Raw genomic sequence first — 6,000 nt, 5'->3', positions numbered from 1 at the left:
GAAGCAAGCCTCGTTACGCGCATCGCAGAAACGCCCCCTCAACTACTCGACACAAGCTTTGACGCCTCGATACAGAACGTCACATCACTACTTTCAACTAGAAAGCCAATTTTATGACTATGCTGCAGTTTCTTTTGGCTAGAACTGAACAATGAACCACCAGGTGGTGCAGTTGTACATTTTTATATTTGTGTTACATTTTGGGATATTTAGGCAGCATCTAGGAGAGTTTAATCTTTGGTTTCACCACATCTCAAATAAACATGATTTTTGGAGGCCAATGAAGTCTTTGGAAAGAAACCAGTTTGAGATAATCTGAGCTTGGTGAAATGACCCTTCTGAAAACAGCTGATAGAAATAATGCAAACTGTAATCATGAATGCACAGAAATGCTGTGGTATATAAATAATCCTCAGATGCCAACAAAGGGAGGAAAGTGTGCCAGACAACATTCTTCATACTATCACACCATCTACTTGAGTTGTTAGAACAAGGTAGAAGTGACAGTCGTTTACCACGTCTTGAAGATATCCTCAGTTGAGGTCAGAAGCGCTCCGTCTTCACTGGACTCAGTGCAAAACGAGATACAAACTATTAAAATAAGAGAAAACAAAGAAACATTTCACAAAGAGTGAAAATAATATCACCACCAAAACCTTCATCTTGTGAATGTTGCTACCTGTAAACTTCATGTATCCAGTGGTTTATACAGTATGAACATCACATTTCATTTTACTTTGTGTATGTTCATTTTTACTGCCATATTTAGAATAACCTTATATATTTTTAGATGATTTGTTATGTCTCCTACAGAAGTAAAGATTAAAAGATGGATTTATTCATTATTTCAATACATACAGTGATAAGTAGGATGTATTCCAGATGTTGTGGTAAAAACTACAATTACAGAAAAACAATTCTACATGCAGGGGCCACTTGATTAAGTACAACTGCACATTAAACTCATTGAAATGACCACATGAGAGATGATATTGCAAGTTAACTTCACACAATGGCAGTTATTTTAGTCGTGCAATATCTCCAATCACTGCTTGCCTTTAGTTTCTCTAGTGTGCATACAGATGTATTGTAGAATAATTTGGGGTTTAGATTCTTCCACTCAGACACTAACAGACATTAACAGGGAAAGTGTCATGGTCTGGGTGAATGCTGTTTTTTGTTTTTTTTTTCCACAGAGCTGGTGGTTACACCTCTGAGTGGAGTTGCTGCATTCCTGCCTGTTGGCAATTAAGGTGCTGGTAGTTAATACCAGTGCTCACCACTACTCATTGCCAGATCTTCAGCTAACCTCAGTTAGTGCAGATTATCATGCATATTGAAACCTGTCATAGTGATATTCTCTGCTTACCTTATGTTTCTTTGCTCACAGTCATCCAGCCGACCTTTAAGATCAAATTCCGACATCACTCACCTTCATTCTGATGCTGGTTGTTGTGGCTTTTCCACCTCAGCTCATGCTAGCTTCATCATCACTACCTGGAACCCTCATCCTCTCACCCGAGCCACTTACCCCTCCTATGCCAATAAGTAAGACATTTATAGTTCATGATTCATTCAAACCTGGTCTTCACTGAAACACATTATGAACTTTGTCTCCTCTCATTGCAGTGATTCAGAAACTTCTGGTTTTGTTCCCCGGCCTGAAAACTCCTTTTTCCCTCACGTCACAGAATCCCTGTGTTCATAGTTATTCTAGTGCCTTATGTTATTTTTTACAGTTCATGTTTTCTACTTGCATTCAAGTAAATCACACATCTCTCACAGGTCACGTCACACCATGGTTCACAGTTCACGGTCAAGCCATCTCTATTACACTCTGTAAATAAAGTCTTGTAAATCCCATTCACCAGTGCCTCTGTGTGTGATCTGCATTTGAGTCCTTTTGTCTGGTTCAGCTTTTGGACGTGACCGAAAACCGAAGGTAGCCAGTATGTAGTGATAGGCCGAGTGGAATGTGTAGCGCTCGTTGTTATCATAAATGGTCAATCACATAATTTGTATTCTATGCCATTTTTTTCATATCACTGTTATAATGAAGTACTTTGTCATGTAGTTTTCATCAATCATACATTTTTTTTGGTTTTTTATTATTGCTTTGTTGTGTAGTGTCATCATGCTTTTGTGAGAGTTTGCCCTTTTTGTAGGGCGGCTACAGTCCGGCTTTCCCCTACAACCGACTCAGATGAAATTCTCTTCATGTGCACCAGTGACTGTAAAAAAAAAAAACATGGACGACCTAATAGCTCCCAAAGATTGAAGCCAATCTATATCGTCACCCGGTGTCTCGCTGCAGCAAAGGTTAAAAACCCGCCTTCTTCATGATAGCAGATGGGACTGGGGCCAGACTAAAGTAAAAAATTCTCCTCAGATAAATTTTCCTAAAGATGTTTTCATTCATTATCAGCAGTTCTCATGATGCTGATTTGTCCTCAAGGGCTCTCCTTTATCATATGTTTGATTCTAATTACTACCATAATGCTGTTAAATTGGGCTGTGACGCCAGCTTTAACTGGCAGCTGCAGTCACAGAGAAACTTGAGTCTCTCTGTTTGGGAATAGCAGATCGAGCGGGGACGCTGAGAGGAGGTCCAGTGTTTATGTTACAAAACCACGACCGACTGTTTCAACCTGACAGCCTGAGGTGTTCTTCAGTAAACTGGACTGAATATGTGCAAACAGCAGCATCTTTTCTGTCTCTTGCCACATCTGTAAGGACAGTAACACCAATTTGTTTGTTGTTTTTTAAAAGCCTGCAGCAGTAACCCCTCATTAATCATTAACTATGGATTCAAATAGCAAAGCCCAATATTTATGTGCTGAAACCAATTACAGCCATTTGGCAGCTTAAATTAAAAGTTATGTTTAATTTTTCCACTGATGATTGTTTTTCGAACTGACTCTGTGTTTATTTATTTATTTATTTATTTTACTGAGTCTTTATTAAATACTCAGGTTAAAAAAAAAGGTCTATGAACAATACCTCATTAAGAATCATTCAAAGTTACATGTGCAGTACTCTGTACAGCTTACAGCCTTAGAGAGGAATGACTTCAAGGATTAACCCTTTGAGGTTCACACCAAGAAAACTGCAATTTAAGAAATATTTCTTTGCATTGTTTATTCCTTTAGAACAACAGCAACAAAGTTGGGTTTTTCCTTTAATAAGCACAGGTGCAGGTAATCACTCTATCTCTTGTGTGAACCTGGAGCTGTGCGAATGCCTCATACAGGGAGTGCAGAATTATTAGGCAAATGAGTATTTTGTCCACATCATCCTCTTCATGCATGTTGTCTTACTCCAAGCTGTATAGGCTTGAAAGCCTACTACCAATTAAGCATATTAGGTGATGTGCATCTCTGTAATGAGAAGGGGTGTGGTCTAATGACATCAACACCCTATATCAGGTGTGCATAATTATTAGGCAACTTCCTTTCCTTTGGCAAAATGGGTCAAAAGAAGGACTTGACAGGCTCAGAAAAGTCAAAAATAGTGAGATATCTTGCAGAGGGATGCAGCAGTCTTAAAATTGCAAAGCTTCTGAAGCGTGATCATCGAACAATCAAGCGTTTCATTCAAAATAGTCAACAGGGTCGCAAGAAGCGTGTGGAAAAACCAAGGCGCAAAATAACTGCCCATGAACTGAGAAAAGTCAAGCGTGCAGCTGCCAAGATGCCACTTGCCACCAGTTTGGCCATATTTCAGAGCTGCAACATCACTGGAGTGCCCAAAAGCACAAGGTGTGCAATACTCAGAGACATGGCCAAGGTAAGAAAGGCTGAAAGACGACCACCACTGAACAAGACACACAAGCTGAAACGTCAAGACTGGGCCAAGAAATATCTCAAGACTGATTTTTCTAAGGTTTTATGGACTGATGAAATGAGAGTGAGTCTTGATGGGCCAGATGGATGGGCCCGTGGCTGGATTGGTAAAGGGCAGAGAGCTCCAGTCCGACTCAGGCGCCAGCAAGGTGGAGGTGGAGTACTGGTTTGGGCTGGTATCATCAAAGATGAGCTTGTGGGGCCTTTTTCGGGTTGAGGATGGAGTCAAGCTCAACTCCCAGTCCTACTGCCAGTTTCTGGAGGACACCTTCTTCAAGCAGTGGTACAGGAAGAAGTCTGCATCCTTCAAGAAAAACATGATTTTCATGCAGGACAATGCTCCATCACACGCGTCCAAGTACTCCACAGCGTGGCTGGCAAGAAAGGGTATAAAAAGAAGAAAAACTAATGACATGGCCTCCTTGTTCACCTGATCTGAACCCCATTGAGAACCTGTGGTCCATCATCAAATGTGAGATTTACAAGGAGGAAAACAGTACACCTCTCTGAACAGTGTCTGGGAGGCTGTGGTTGCTGCTGCACGCAATGTTGATGGTGAACAGATCAAAACACTGACAGAATCCATGGATGGCAGGCTTTTGAGTGTCCTTGCAAAGAAAGGTGGCTATATTGGTCGCTGATTTGTTTTTGTTTTGTTTTTGAATGTCAGAAATGTATATTTGTGAATGTGGAGATGTTATATTGGTTTCACTGGTAAAAATAAATAATTGAAATGGGTATATATTTGTTTTTTGTTACGTTGCCTAATAATTATGCACAGTAATAGTCACCTGCACACACAGATATCCCCCTAAAATAGCTAAAACTAAAAACAAACTGAAAACTACTTCCAAAAACATTCAGCTTTGATATTAATGAGTTTTTTGGGTTCATTGAGAACATGGTTGTTGTTCAATAATAAAATTACTCCTCAAAAATACAACTTGCCTAATAATTCTGCACTCCCTGTATAAGCTGTGCTATTTGGCATCTTTTACTTTTCTATGACAGCTGTATGTGGGTCCCATAGCCTTCTATTGGAGCCGTAGGTCACAGAAAATGTTTCGCTTGCGTTTTGGTAATTTGGTAGAGGTTTAAATTTATTTGTACCCATGAAGGAAGAAAATCTTGCTTTATTCCTGCGGAGAAACTTGTAGTGGACTCCGCCTCCACTTGCCGATATTTATTAGGGTGTGACCCTAACCCTAGATATGAAGCAAGGTGGGAGGGATATTCCTGCTGAGGTCAGCTGTTCAGTGTAAGTGATGTCCTGCTTTAATTTAGAGATTGCCGAGCTGCTGCTTTGCCTGGGTGGATTTCTGGCTGCTGGGCCGAGGTCCTTATACACTGGTGGCTATTTTCATTTGTTTTTAAATTGGTTTAACTTGACAGGAGCTGAAGGCTATTATGGAGTAGATGACCTGCTCCACCTCCTGAGCTATAGTCACCTCAGTAGTGTTGCTAGCAGAAGTTGAAGTAAATTATGTAGAAATATTCATATTCATTCATTTTCTTTTCTACTCACAAAAAGCATGAATTCAGTCTCCTTGTTATTAAGGGTCAATTTATTGATATCAAACCACATCTTAAAAATTTCCAGTTCATTTTCAGTTGCATACAAGAGATTCTTTACATTTTATGTCCAGAACACAATAAATTTGTATCTTCTGTATAAACAACACAGTTTTCCATTTTCCAACCAGGAATAGGCCACACATCTTATTCCATATCTCTCTAGTTTCCTGAATAACTGATATGATCTACTGTATGAAAAGCTTTCTGTAGGTCAAGATAAAACCATCAGAGAATTCATCATTTTATTGATTTTAAAAGACTATGAAACTTAGATTGACTCTCATCAACACAGCGTCAAAGCAGTTTGAGAATTATTCACAACGTTAAATCTATCAGTTAATTTCTGCCACAAACTCCCATCGATCTTACTGAGTTCACGAGACATCACACACTGGACTGACTGAGAGACATGAACTACTTTTTGTGCAGGTTTTCTTGTATTAAAACAATATTTTCTTCTCTGTAAAGGAAGTAAATAAAGAACAGAAAGGAAGAGAAATCCTGTCAATTCAGAAAATAGAACAAACTACATAATATGGAGTTTGTTCTATTTAAACTACATGAGACTGGCCCCCAATAAAAT

Source organism: Oreochromis aureus, linkage group 3 (assembly GCF_013358895.1).
Source record: "Oreochromis aureus strain Israel breed Guangdong linkage group 3, ZZ_aureus, whole genome shotgun sequence".
Classification (NCBI taxonomy): domain Eukaryota; kingdom Metazoa; phylum Chordata; class Actinopteri; order Cichliformes; family Cichlidae; genus Oreochromis; species Oreochromis aureus.
The sequence above is the reverse complement of the archived record's forward strand: the minus strand, read 5'-3'. Positions refer to the sequence as shown.